The following is a 15,566-nucleotide window of genomic DNA, read 5'->3' on the forward strand; positions in this document are numbered from 1 at the left end:
GAAAGAACCAGTATAAAGGGTTAATTTCAGCTCAGAATGGAAGGGCAGTCAGGGGAGCAGAAGCTTGAAAGTGCTGGTCATGTTATGTACACAGTTAGGGACAGAGAGCAATACACGTCTGCTGCTCCTCAGCTCACGTTCTCCATTTCATAGAGTTCAAGAGCCCCTGCCCAGGGAAGAGCCCCACCCACAACTAAGATGGGTCTTCCTACATCCCTTAACCGGACCAAGGGAATAGCCACACTCCCGTCTAAAGGCCCATCCCCCAATCATTCAGCCAAGTGGACAGTTCACACTAATCACCCTTGCCTGCTTCATCTCCAAGGCTGCTACCCGACAGCAGGAGGGTCCATGCTCTTATTTTTCTACTCTAAGTGTCAAAAGCAGGAGTCCACCTAAGGCTTTGCTCCAAGGGTAACCTAGAGGTTGTGTCTTACCGGGAGAGCCTACAGTGAGCCCGAAGAGAACAAACCAGCAAAGCTAGTAAAGATACCTGGCCACCAGATTTATCCAGATGAAGCAGAGATGGGCCTCTCTAACGACACAGAAAAATTTAGACATTGTAAAATATATTTTTAAAAAAGCCCATTACTTTTAACAAAAAATAAATTGAAATATAGAGAAGCAGATTAGAAAGGCAGATGTGGGAGCTCAATCTGCATGTTTAGTTGATCAGGTGCTGCGGGGTATGAAGTTCAAGGTCAGACTTGGAAATGCTTTAGATCTGGGTGTACTACAGTGCTAGGGACCTCCAATCTGTGGACTCATTCTGATATGCATGCAGGCTTCAGCAACCTCACACCCAAGATCCCTCGACTTCTGAGAAAGCCCTGGGATTCTAGGCAACAAACAAAAGGAAAAGGGACATCCAGCTGGGCCCTATGCTCCCCAGAGGCCTCCATGCTGGTGAGCTGTGGCATCCCTTGGTAGCTCTGGACAATGACCTGCTGGGGTTTCCTCCCCTTATCATCTTTGCTCTCCCCAAAGGCTTCCCACCTCCAAACCAAGCTAGAAAACTGGAGAGCACTGCACAGAGCAAAGAGCACCCCCACAGTTGCTCTTTCTTCTTGTATATCCAAGAAGATGAAGGGGAATCGCTGTCTGTTCTCCGGGCACTGTGTCCTCTCCAAGGGAATGCTCGGCATTCAGCCCCACACAAAGGCTGCAATTCAGCTTGCAAGGGCTGAGGGAGGGAAAGAGCTCTGCCATATGTGAAGAACTCAATGCCTGGTGACTTAATTGTAGGCGTTGCTGTTTTGCAGTTAATTAAAAAAATAATAGCCAAACGTGTTGCCAAGAAAAGGAAGGGATGTAAAATTCATTTAATTCACTTAAGAACTTTATGCTCAAATTTTCCAAAGTAGCACTTCTATAATGGCTCCTGAAGGTGCTCTCTGGAATGAAACCAGATATTTTAATTCACTTGTAAAAGTAATTTCAGCCTCACCCTCACGTTGTGCCAAATAATAATGAATTTTATAGTTGGAGAAAATTTAAGCTGAATTGAAGGCGTAAGTCACAAACAATGCCACACCAGTTTGGAATTATGATTAATAGGGTGGTATTTATTTAAAGTGGAAAAAACTTACAGATCACTGTCCCAGGCAACAGCCCTCTATGCAACCAGGAAGGGAGTCTAGTCGCCGGTGGAGCAGGAAGTGAAGAGAGAGAGGAGAGGGAAGTGGCCGCTTTTTTAAAGGGAGAGAGACCACGCCCCAATGGGCTGGTATCTCAGCAGCTATAGGCTGGAGGAGTGGGAGCAACACTGAATATAGAGCAAAATCTCTTAAAGTAGACATCCGTTGGTTCCTCCAACTGCACCGTTTTTGTCTATTGTATTTTTAACTCCACTTTTCATTTGAAGAAAGTTGCAAATTGACGTGCGGCTGTAAGAAATAGTAGCGAGAAATTCTCATTCCTTTGATTCTGTTGGTCCCAGTGGTCAAATCCTGAAAAGCTTGATTATGATATCTGAACAGGAGTCCTCGTGCTGTCCTTGCAGCCACTCTCAGTCCCCACTTGTCACTCACAGTTTTAATTGTGGCAACTACTCCATTCTTCACGCAAAACACATTGAATGGCAGGAGACATGGCTCTGCCTGTGGAGCACTTGCTGCTCAAACATAAGAAACTGAGTTCCTATTCCCATCTATCCCCAACAATTGTAGAAAGAGCTGCAAGCTTTGTTTTTCTGCCTCCTTTGCCACCATGGCACCCGTGAAAAAGCTTGTGGGAAGAGGGGAAAAAAAAAAAAAAAAAGAAGCAGGTTTTGAAGTTCACCCTTGATTGCACTCATCCTGTAGAAGATGGGATCATGGACGCTGCTAATTTCGAGCAGTTCCTCCAGGAGAGAATCAAGATGAACGGCAAAGCTGGGAATCTCGGCCGAGGGGTAGTGACCATCGATCGGAGCAAGAGCAAGATCACTGTCACTGACGAGGTGCCTTTCTCCAAAAGGTATTTGAAATATCTCACCAAAAAATATCTGAAGAAGAACAATTTCCGAGACTGGTTGTGTGTTGTTGCCAACAGCAAAGAGAGCTATGAGCTGCATCACTTCCAGACTAACCAGGATGAAGAGGAGGAAAAGGATTACGACGCATTGGTCTGAAATGTTTTGTATTAATTCATAAATAAAATTTAGGAACAAAAAAAAAAGAGCTGCATGCTTGCCATATGCCTGGAATTCAAACTTGTGGAGGCAGACACAGGAAGATCACTGGGGCTGACTGGGCAGTTGGTCCAGCCAAACTGGTGAGTTCCATATCAGTGAGATACCTTGGCCCAAAACAGAATGTGGACAGACATTGAGGGAGATAGCCCTTACCAGCCTTTGGCGGCCACAAGCAATGCATACACATGCATTCACACCCACAGGCTCTTGTGCATGCAGGTGAGCATGTATGCATGTGCACACCACAGGCTCAGTGTACAAATAAAGGCACATAGCTTATAACTTTTGAGACTTGATCTATTTCTTTTCACCAGGCTAGTTATCTAGAGATCCAGCCAAGTCGCGGCGCGTGTCAGCAATCTGATCTTTCTACGGCCAAGTGAGTTTGGTTTATGTTTCTCTAACAGCTTAATGGTGAGGGACACCTTTTCTCATACTTATTTGGCATTTTTATATCCATACAGGTTGAAAGTCTTTTCATTTTTGCTAATTCTATCTATATTATTTTTATCATGTATATTCTAGATATTAGTCCTTAGCCAGATATTTAGTTTGTAAATACTTTATTTTAGATTTTATATTCATTGATTGATTTGACCTCCACTGTGTGCTGGTGGAGATGAGATGACAGCTTGAAGAAATGAGTTTGGTCCACTGTGTGGACCCTGGGAACAGAACTAGGATGATCAGACTTAGTCAGTATTGCTAAGCCACCCAACAGCTCATCATAACTAGTCTCCTACATTGTGGGTTCTTTGAAGAGTAAAATTTGTAGTTTTATGCAAATTACTTCATTAATCTTCCTTTGTGGTTCACATCTTTGGTATCAAATTTACGAACCAACGTTTGCCTACTTCTAAATCCAAGAAAAAAATCTCCTTTGTTCATTACAATTTTGAGAACATCGTGTTCACATTCAGGTGCATTTCAAATGGATTTGTTTGTAAATGTTGAAATGTGATGTATGGGCTGGAGTGGGTTTTACTTTGCTGCATTTCCTTTGTTTCTTTTCTCAGTACTCACTGGGCCTAAGTGTATGGTTCCGTGTGCTGCACCGCCAATGACTCTTTCTAGTGGTAACCAAATGATTACTAATGCTAAGCCGAGGAACCGAGTCAGCAGACTGGAACGGCTGTTCTCTGTTAGAACAGTGTCCAGCTAGTCTCCTTACTTTGCCTGTCCTTCTAAATGTTAGGGTGATCCCGTCTCAGCCACAAACAGTTTTGCAGGGATAGCTGCAGACATGTTTAAACCCATATGTCAATTTGGGGGAAATTGCCATCTTTACCATGCATGTCTTCTAATGCCATGCAGTTGTCAGCCTCCCACGTTGCTGAGAACACTGTTCTTACTAGGACCATGAAGACCTAAAGGCTTTCAGGTTGTCATCATTGATACACACCTAGGTGCTTCGCCCCATGTGAATGGTTGTGAGAGGCTGGATTCAGCATCCGGTATTCATTGTTGCCCAGTGGGAACACTACTTCCCTCTGCTCTGCAGCCAGGAGAACTGACCTCAGAACGCAAGAAAGATTGTGTTTTAGTATTCATTTTAGGTTCAGTGAGACATCTCACTAAGAAAACGAATGTGTTGCCTACAAATAGGGACCCAGTAGATAGGTTTGTAGATGCTCAGATCAAGTTGCAGAAGTGTCTTCTACTCTACTGTTGCTGTCTTTTCCTTCCCTATTAAGGATTGATGTTGGTTTTTACAGATTATTTTTCTCATGTAGTTGATATGATTTTATGATTCCCTATCCTTAGACTATTAAATTGATTATATTAATATTCAAATATAAAACAATATTACCTCTCTAGAATAATCTCTACTGATTATGATGCATTTTCTGTGCTACTTATTTCTACTTGTCAATATTTTGCTAAAGAATTTGAGTCTATGCTTAAAATGCATATTGACCTGTAATTTGATTTCTGTGTGTTCTAGCTTGCCCTAGTTTTGTAATAAGGTAACAGCAGTGTTACAAAATGAACCAGAAAGGTTCTGAACCACAAAGATTTCTTCACAGAAACAGGAAAGACAAATATCTTAAAATTGATATGGAATCACAAAAGACCCCAGATAGCCAAAGCAATCCTGGAGCAAAAAGAGTAATACTGGAAGGATTGCCATACATGATCTAAAGTTATCCTCAAAATCGTAGTTTAAATGACAAATTTGTTTTTTTAAACAATTATAGGATTTTCAAATTATAGTCCATGTGAGTGAGTTACGGGAGGTTCTCATATGGTTCATGACATCCAGGTGTCAGACTTCATTCCTTTTCTTTTCATCATGACACCTGTTCTCATTCTTTATTATATTTTGCTGAGAATTTCATAAATAAATAGAATTCTTTGGTCAAATCTACATCTAGTCCTTCCCTTCTAATCCCTTTCCTATCTCCCCTCCCCACTATGATTTCCTTTCCACAACTTATCTCCCTTTTTAAAAACACACCAGCTCCACGGAGCATAGCATGTGTGTTTATGGATGTAGGACTATCCACTGGAACATTGATAATCTCTCAGGACCCACATCCCTGAAGAAAACGTCCCTCCTCCCCTCCAGTAGCCATCAATTCCCAATAGCTCTTCAGCTAGGGGTGGAGCATCAGGAGCCCCTCCTTTTACGTTGGGATTTCAGCTGTCTTGATCTTGTATAGATCTTGTGCATATAGTCATAGATTTTATAAGTTCATGCATGCATCAACTCTGTCCTATCCAACAATAGTTTCCCCCTGTGGATATCCACTCCCTCTGGCTCTGACAAAGGTTTGCCCCTCTTCCACGATGATCTCTGAGGTCGGGTGTAGTACAGAGTTGAGCACTGGAAAGTATCTTATTCTCTATACATTGACTACTTAATGATTATACCATCTGCTGGGGTACAATCTGTGGGGATAGTATAAAATTAGGGGCCAGTTATTGTTTCTTCTCTTTTCTGCAGAAATGTCTTTTTTATTTAAAAGTGTTTTTAATTTTACTTACCAATACAGTTCCCTCTCCCTCACCTCCTTCCACTCTCCCCTCTTCCCCAACCCAACCCTCCATTTACTCCTCAGAAAGGGTAAGGCCTCCCTCCCCTGGGAAGTGAACAAAGTCTGGCATATCAAGTGGAGACAGGATCAAGCCCCTCCTCCCCTGTATCAAGGCTGAGCAAGGTAACCCTCCATAGGGAATGGGTTCCAAAAAGCCAGTTCATACACTAGCGATAAATCCTGGTCCCATTGCCAGTGTCCCCACAGACTGCCCAAGTCACAGAACTGTCACCCACATTCAAAGGATATAGTTCGATCCAATGCAAGTTCCCCAGCTGTCAGTCCAGACTCAGTGAGCTCCCAATAGCTCGGGCAGCTGTTTCTATGGGTTTCCCTATCATGATCTTGACCCCTTTGCATCCTCCCTTTCTTCGACTGGACTCCTGGAGCTTGGCCCAGGAGTTAGCTGTGAATCTCTGCATCTGCTTCCATCAGTTGCTGGATGAAGGTTCAATGATAACAATTAAAGTGGTCATCAATCTGATGACAGGGGAAAGCCAGTTCGGCACCCTCTCCACTACCAGAAGTGTCTTTTAACATCCACTGGAACAGCTAAACTGCCTTCCCACTATGAACAGGGAAGTGTAGGTAAGTTATTGGGCAGAACCTAATGGCTTGGCTATAATTACTTGTTAAAACCCTAAACAACTCATTTCAGAGATCACAGACTTTCATATCCTTTCCAATGCCTGGATGTTATTTTCCTTGTGGAGGAAACAAATGAAGTTGAAACCTAAAAGGCCATTGATGGAACCCACTTCCTTTGAAACAAATGAAGTTGAAACCTAAAAGGTCATTGATGGAACCCACTTCCTTTGAAAATTTAGAGAATTAATGGACAACAGTGACTCTTCCTTGACTGAAATTACTAAACTCTATGTCCTGATATCATCAGGAGATATATACTACACCTTTAATTAGAAATTCCTGAACACCATATAATATCATTGGAGACCCCAAAACTGGGAAAATATTAAGAACAAAACTGAAAGGGAGCCAGCAATTCTCACACTCACTGCAGCTTTTGCTTGGTGTCAAATATCTGTTTATGGAGACAGGTGGGAGATACTTAAAGAAAGAACACGGCTTATACTGGAGAGATGGCTAGAGGTTACGACTGCATTCTGTTTTTGCAAAGAACCTGAGTTAGGCTCCCAGCACAAGTGTCAGGTGACTCATAATTAGCCCTAACTCCAGCTCCAAAAGAATTTGTCATCTTTGGTCTCCAGTGGGAACCTTCATCTCATGTGCACATATAAACGCATAATTAAAAATTAAAGTTAATGTTTTAAAAGAAAGAACACAAGTATATATAAAAATAACAATGGAATTGTTCCACTAATAATTCTAAGTTCTCCATCCTTCAACTTTTAGTTATATGCCCCTGAGCTATGCTATCAATTTCTAGGCTATCAATTTCCTCATCTGTGAGGGAAGAAAGAGAAAATGTCTTTTGAAGCATCTTCTGGATTGAGGTACATAAGATATCAGTGCTTCGAAAAGCTCCTCCAGTCTTGGATTGGAGTTTGGAATGGTCTCATAATAGTGGCAGGATTACTGCAATATTCTAATCAAGGCAAGAGAGAAAAAGGCTCTGAGTTCTGTGAAACATACTTAATAGGGACTGTAAAAACAACAAATGTGATGAAAAAGCAGTATAGACTCCAATTTTACAAATGAAGACAAGTCCAACATTAAACTAACATTTGCAATCAATTTTTAGGGAGAATAACATATTCAGTTAAGGCAAGATGGAATGCCATGATGTACAGCTACACAACGTATTTGTTAAAAATCAATCTGTGCCTGATACTTAGCCAAGGTTGGACCAGGAAGACTCTTGCCCTTAAAGCCTCTACAACAACACACTGCTGCTATAGAGAACTCTGGATTTAGGACTTTGAGATTTAGCATAGAGGATTATGTAATGTAGTTGTGAATTACAGAATCATGTCCTTATAGAGAAAAGACTAGGATTGCCATTTTACTGAGAAACTGATGAAAATAAAGAAAGAAGAAATGGAGAATTGTCAAGACTTTTCAAACTTTAAAATTTTGTGGATAGTTCTTTCTCTTTAAAAAATGCAAGATCAGCCTCTTTAGATATATGGGCAATCAAATAATCTAAAACATCTCTCAAGAGGGCTTTGTCTGGATGATTTTTATCCCTCAGAGATCTCCAGCCAGACCTCTTGGGTACAAGCTTTCTTTTCTTTATCTTCATGTTTATAGCATAATTTTCTGGCTTTTATCCAGAAGCATTTCTTAAACTAAATGAATTTAATAGAAAGCAAAATACAAAACGGCTCTTTTCAGAGAACAGAAATATTCAATCCTTTCCCCCACATTAGGTTTCTGCTTTGTTTTTAGAGCACAATTTGGAACTCATGAGTGTGCAGTCACGATTTGTTCGTATGTTCACCACACCGGTCCTGCGGAGAGGGGTGGAAGCAGAGCATTGAGAGAGAAAAAGACACCAAAGGCCACATCTCAGAATAGATAGTCATCTGGAGCTCCAACATTTCTGGAGTCTATCTTGTGACTTATTCAAAGTTATTCTTTATCATAATTCTGTTGATGGTGCTAGGGATGGAACCTTGGACAACTAACACAAGTGCCGAGGCCCACCCTCTGCCCAGCGTAGTGTTTCTTCCCAGGGTCAAGAAGTGCTGATGGAGCCGGGCGGTGGTGGCGCACGCCTGTAATCCCAGCACTCGGGAGGCAGAGGCAGGCGGATCTCTGTGAGTTCGAGACCAGCCTGGTCTACAGAGCTAGTTCCAGGACAGGCTCCAAAACCACAGAGAAACCTTGTCTCGAAAAAACCAAAAAAAAAAAAAAAAAAAAAAAAAAAAAAAAAAAAAAAAAAAAAAAAGAAGTGCTGATGGAAGTGCATCACCCAGAAACTCTTTCAATAAAATATTTATACTGTAGGAATTCTATAGCACCTTCAATGTTAGCACGTATATGCTAAAAATAATGCTGAGAACATCTACTCAGCCAACATTACAACGCTGGAGTCAAAGAATCCTAGAACTCCTCTTTTAATTTTTATAAAAATAATTTTAGTCTCATAGAAAAGTCACCAGAATAGATGGATCCCTTATGTCTTTTCCCCCAAATTCGACAAAATTAACCCTGGTTATTACTCTTTTTCTCTCTTCTTTGTTCTTGCTCCGGCTCTCACACTCCCTTCATATTTATGTATTCACATTTATGTATACATTAACATAGTATAAACATATTTAGCATCATATAACTGTATATACATACACATTCATGTACATAAAATTTATTTTGCCATGCCATAGATTTGAGATGTCATGAACCTTAATCCTTTAGTACTTGGTGGGTATTCTAAGGAAAAGTGCTGTGCTCCAATGTGACAGGATTCCAAGAAATTAACACTGATCCAAGTCCATCGTGATCTTCCCCACCTATCATTCTGTGTTCCTCAGTCACACAAGTCCTGCAGCATCTTCGCTTGTGTAGGATGCTGTCCAGCCTATACCCACTTACTGCATTCAGTCCTCACATTTCTTCCATCTAAAACAGGCTTCTCTCCCTCTCTTTCATTCCTGACATGTTGGAAAGCACCAGTCAGTGATTTTACAGAATGATTCTCAAAACAGATTTGTCTGGCTCTGCTAATTTTAATAAGTAGGTGCTAATAAGTACCCACTGGGAAAAAAATAGAGGATAAAAATACTCCTGGCATCATGAACAGCACAAGACAAAGAAAGAAAAATAGCCTTGTCACAAATGAGGAGATGATGGAGGCTGAGTGTGCCCTGATTGTCATTTAAGGAGGTAAAGGACACAGTGAGGTTCAAGCCTTGAGACTGAGAGTTACCTCCTCCAGAGGCCAAAGTGATCAGAACGTAAGCTTGATCGTGAAAGGGAAGGGAATCACTAAGGAACATCAGTTATGGATACGGTAGTTTTTGTTTCTAAGAAGCAAATGCCTTAAAGATAGCTCAGTACCTAGAAATGAGAGAGTACAGCTAATGACACCAGAGTTCAGATTAAATAAATGTGGACTGACCTGGTTAGGACAGAAAGATGGAGCACACTGGGGAGAATGTAGGAGGAAATTAGAAGGACAATGAGTAATGAATAGAGGTGACCCTTGTGACTTCAGGAATAACCCCATGAGCAAACAGTCAGATTCATAATCTACCAAGCCTGGGAACACACAGGAAGCATTTGGTGGCAGAAGAGACTGGAAACGGTTGTGGACATTGTATCTGTTACTTTTCTGCTCCTGTGATCAAAGACGATAGCCAAAAGAAACTTTGATATGAAAGTGTTTATTTTTGCTTAAGTTTCCTAAGGGGTAAAAGTTTCCCATGGTTGGCAGACATAGAAACAGGAATGGGAAGCTGAAAGGCTGTAGCTCAGCCGCACATGCAAGGAGCAGAAAGAACAAACCGGAAGTGGGGGTGTGCCTATCAACCCTCAAAGCCCATCCCTAGTGACATACTTCCTGCAGTAAGTCTCCATATTTTAAAAGTTTCATACTCTCTCCACCACCCAATGGTGACCAAATGTCCAAATCCATGAGCTTCTGGGGGACGTTTCTCATTCAAACCAAGTAGATATGTTTTTGAAGGGTATATGGGGAAAATGGGGGTGCCTAAGGAGAGGGATTTGAACCCGAGGGACTGAGTTAGTCATCATGAGTCATCATGATCTCCCAGCTACTGGGAAACTGAGCAAGAGGAGATCCTCCAGAAGAGCGACTTGCTGGAGAAGAGAACTGGAGACTGGGGAAACCAGCAGTGCTAGCAGTTTTGATCGTCTGGGAACTTAAGTAGCCACAGGTTTGTGGCCACCCACAGTTGATGGGATCGGTTTTCCAGCAGTACATTATAGCTCTGTAAGAGGGAACAAGGCAAATCAATTGCTTTGGGCTGGAGGTCAGCCAAGTGAAAGGCGGGGCTCAACAAAGGGAAGGAATTGAAACCATTAGTCAATGAACAACTTAAATGATGGAGAGCAGACTCTAGGCTGCAAAGGAGGGGTAAGATATGGAGACGGAAACTGAACAATGAGTTCTGGGAAGCTCTATGAGTCAAACAAAAGTATCAGGAACTATGCTTGAATAACAATGAGGGTGTTGCTTATAGAAGATCTGAATCAGAGAATGGGATACATGTAGCATCCGGATTTCTTGAGTAGACTTTTCTGTCTAGTTTGGGGATAGCTAGCTCAAGTGGAGTGGCATAAATTGCAAGATGAAATAAATTGAGTATGACCACAGTTTGGATATGGCTTTTTTTCTCTAAATTCATGTTAAATGTGATCTCCTCTGGAATGGTATTGAATGAGGTAGAAACTTTGAAAGAGGGAGGTGTGGTTCTACTGTCACAAAGATGCTCTTGTTATAGAGTCAACCCTTGGGTTTTGCCTATTCTTTATAAATTTCTCGGTCTCGGGCATCCTGTTACAGCCATATAAAACAATTTACGGCAATAGTGATAAAAATGTTGGACAGTGAAGAATTTCGGAATAAAAGGACATCTATGAACCAGTAACCAAAGAGTTCAATGTATCATTGAAAGAGGTGGTAGAGTGGCATTCGTGTGTGGACATTTCTGAAAAGAGGGGAGAGATGCTGGGCTGTCTTCCACGTGGCATTCACCAGTGCGGGGTAAAGAAATGTTTTCTCCTGAGAGCCTACAAGACAAAAGTCAAGACAGCATAGTGACCTCCCATACAACAAGGATGATACCACCTTCACTCAAGAACTTCCAGGAGAATAAGACTTCCAGAGGTCAATGATATTGTAGGAGGAGAAAATGGGCAAGGAAAGGTTGACACCAACGAGGCTAAGATCACACTTTAAGAATAATTGTGATGAGATGGGGTCCAAAATCTTCTCCCACTTTCTCATCAATGTTTCACTAACAGAGACAGGACTATACTTATAATGTCAGGAATAACAAAAGGGAGATTATTAAATACTTAAAGTTAATAAAATTTAAAATATTTTCATTTTGGTAAGGAATAAGATCAGAAAAAGTGCAAAGTGAAGAGGTGGTCAAATTCTAATCAGCTAATAAAGACAGGGAGTCAAGGAGAGGATCTAGCCCCAGATATTCATATATAGCACAGTGGAAGTAAAATTCTACTCCCACCATGCCATGTTGAGTCTTTAAGTGGCCGCACACAATCTGCCACCATGCTGGGCTGCATAGACTTAAGGCTTTTCACTTGTGAAGGAGTGTGGCCCCAGAGCAAGAACACTGACCTGGGCAGATTGGGGCCTGATGCTCCTGGAGTGAGGATTTCCGGAAATGTCCATGTTCTAGAGAATCTAGAGATGATACAGTCAGAACAGCTTTGCTGAGAGTTTCTCATCTCTTCCAAATTAGCTTGAAAAGTCTATGACTCAGAACAATGACCTGATCACTAATGGACTGCATGTATGATGCAGTCCCATAAAATTTTATCTCCGGGGTTATCATAGCCATTGTTGCTCATAAAAATGCACTCTGTATCATGGACCACAAAGTCAGCTAATAGAGAATCTCTCAGAAAGTATAACCATGACTAGACAATGCACAGCTCTATGGTTTGGTACTGGAGATGCTGAATTTGTGCTTAGGGTATGTCATTTAGCAACTCCAGTTTTCAGACCTTATTTACCCCAAATTGGATGCAATACCTCACAATAGTCATGAGGGTATAAATTTTAAATATTGTGCAAAAATAATTATCACCAAACATCAAATGCAGTGACTTGTGACTAATACAAGCTTGTGACTAACGCCAGTACTATGTGGAAAGGAGCCTGATGGGCTTCAACAACCTTGTTTTGTGATCAACCTAACTCAACAGTCCCTCAAATTACTGTCAAGAAAATCACAGTCTGATCCAGATATAGAGGGTATGGTTCTTTTATCATGCACTCCCCAGAACAAATACAATTTGTATTTATACCTTGTACCACAAAATGTTAAAGTATAAATTAATGGTCGATATAACAAGAGTAAAAGGGTATGAATGTGTCTGAATTGTAAATGGATATGTGGTATAGATTCTGAGCATGGTCCAAACACTAATAAGTGAAACTGGAAGGACTGGGTGAAGGAGGGGACAAACTACAGGTTCCAACACTAGAGAAGGCAAGACCGTGTTTACAAGGAGGAATAAGCTATGTGCATATTTACTAGAAAGCTGTGCATGTATGCCATTAACTTTCCCCTTACCAGTTAGAAAAAGGTAGCCATGTGGAGGTTAAAGACCACGGAGGAGAGTAACTAGTGCAGCGGCTGAGTTACAGGACTTTCGTCATTAGGTGAAGGAAGGGGGAAGGATTTGGGAAAACAGAGAAAATGGTCTAGTCAAATACAGAGAACATGGCGTGGGGGAACTAAAAGAAACTCAGTTTGACCAGATCAGAGGAGAGATAGCCACTGGGGATGAGGCTGTGAAGGATGTGGAATCCAGGCGCTAATTAAATTGCAGGAATTGCTAGTTAGGGGTCAAGCTGAGTTTGGTAGAGATGAACCACAGCCAGAAATAGAACTCCAGCTTCTCAGCCTAAGAGAAGATGCCTCCCATTAAGTCCCCACATGACAAAGACAGGCACCAGGGACGTGAGCTCTCTGTGAAAGAGTTCATCTTAGGAAGGTTTAAGCACCTTTTCATTTTCCTTGCATACTGGATGGTAAAAGAAAAAAATCATATAAGGACCATGATAACTAAACCCATCTCTGTGATGTAGCTTTTACAAAGAAAGAAGAGGGTCCATGGTTCTGTACCCACAACGCTCTGGGTTTCCCATTTACCAGAGTCGTCCACCATCCACTAAAGTAGATTCTGCTGCAGATGTGTTCAGAAACAGCCTGTTCTAGCACAATTTAATTTCATGGTCAGATGGGGATAATTATTCCAAAAGGCTTTCAGCCCTGTTCCTCTTGTGACTTTTTTTCTCTTTTAGAGCAATATGCAGCCAGTTCTAAACCCATGCTGTAGTTTTTAGGCACAGATTCAAGAAAGAATTGGCCCTCGCTTACGATGACTTGTTTTCCATTCTGTTTGTTTATTTTCTTTCTTTTCAACTAGAAAGATCAGATATTTCCATTTGAAAATGGGGGACTAGCCCAGTGAGTGTCTGCTACTTCAGTTCCTACACTATCTTCTCAAAGTAGTTAGGGGTAACACCAACAATTAATACCTTTACAATCTATGACACATGCAAATGGATAAAAAATTAATTGCCTTTTTTCAAGTGAGACTTTTAATAATAAACTTGTTGTCTACTCCATCTCTTTCTATGACCAGTTAGTTACACCAGCATTATAATTGCATTGCTTGTCTAATAAGTTGATGGCCTCTAGCTACAGCTTCTCTGCCACCTCTGAGATCCCTATTTAGGAAGGACTCCAACAGCTAAGGATTTGAACAATTCGTCTGTAAATTGTCAATTTTGCAAGCACTTTAGGGTATGATCATTGGAATTTAATCTTATCATCAATATTTTTATGTTAGAATATTGGAACAATAGCCCATCTTTAATGTTATTAACCCTTAAGGACCTTATTTAGATATATTCTTTTTCCATAGATTTCTTTTTTATTTATTTATTTATTTATTAAAGATTTCTGTCTCTTCCCCGCCACCGCCTCCCACTTCCCTCCCCCTCCCACAATCAAGTCGCCCTCCCTCATCAGCCCAAAGAGCAATCAGGGTTCCCTGCCCTGTGGGAAGTCCAAGGACCACCCACCTCCATCCAGGTCTAGTAAGGTGAGCATCCAAACTGCCTAGGCTCCCATAAAGCCAGTATGTGCAGTAGGATCAAAAACCCATTGCCATTGTTGTTGAGTTCTCAGTAGTCCTCATTGTCCACTATGTTCAGCGAGTCTGGTTTTATCTCAGGCTTTTTCAGACCCAGGCCAGCTGGCCTTGGTGAGTTCCCGATAGAACATGTCCATTGTCTCAGTGTGTGGGTGCACCCCTCGCGGTCCTGAGTTCCTTGCTCGTGCTCTCTCTCCTTCTGCTCCTGATTTGGACCTTGAGATTTCTGTCTGGTGCTCCAATGTGGGTCTCTGTCTCTGTCTCCTTTCATCGCCTGATGAAGGTTAATATTCAGGAGGATGCCTATATGTTTTTCTTTGGGTTCTCCTTCTTATTTAGCTTCTCTAGGATCACTAATTATAGGCTCAGTGTCCTTTATTAATGGCTAGAAATCAAATATGAGTGAGTACATCCCATGTTCCTCTTTTTGGGTCTGGCTTACCTCACTCAGTATAGTGTTTTCTATTTCCATCCATTTGCATGCAAAATTCAAGAAGTCCTTGTTTTTTACTGCTGAGTAGTACTCTAATATGTATATATTCCATACTTTCTTCATCCATTCTTCCATTGAAGGGCATCTAGGTTGTTTCCAGGTTCTGGCTATTACAAACAATTCTGCCATGAACATATCATTCATGTGCTGTCACCATGCACAAAACTCAAGTCCAAATGGATTAAAGACCTCAATATCAGTCCGAACACACTGAACCTGATAGAAGAGAAAGTGGGAAGTACTCTGCAACACATGGGCACAGGAGACCACTTCCTACGTATAACCCCAGCAGCACAGACATTAAGGGCCTCATTGAATAAATGGGACCTCCTGAGACTGAGAAGCTTCTGTAAAGCAAAGGACACTGTCACTAAGACAAAAAGGCAACCCACTGACTGGGAGAAGATCTTCACCAATCCCGCAACTGACAAAGGTCTAATCTCCAAAATATATAAAGAACTCAAGAAACTAGACCGTAAAAGGCTAATCAACCCAATTATAAAATGGGGCACTGAGCTGAACAGAGAACTCTCAACAGAAGAAGTTCAAATGGCCAAAA

At 41.4% G+C, this 15,566-nt stretch overlaps 1 protein-coding gene and 1 pseudogene across 4 annotated transcripts in view; both read left to right on the forward strand.

Annotated features, from left to right (window-relative positions):
- The window catches only part of Xkr4 (XK related 4), a 340,673-nt gene that overhangs the window by 156,039 nt on the left and 169,068 nt on the right, over positions 1 to 15,566 (forward strand). The gene's annotated exons all lie outside the window — the stretch shown is intronic.
- On the forward strand, positions 2,209 to 2,611 carry LOC121451641 (annotated as a pseudogene).

The sequence above is a fragment of the Microtus oregoni genome, unplaced genomic scaffold, assembly GCF_018167655.1.
Source record: "Microtus oregoni isolate MIOR12 unplaced genomic scaffold, Mior012 000008F_ref0000371, whole genome shotgun sequence".
Classification (NCBI taxonomy): domain Eukaryota; kingdom Metazoa; phylum Chordata; class Mammalia; order Rodentia; family Cricetidae; genus Microtus; species Microtus oregoni.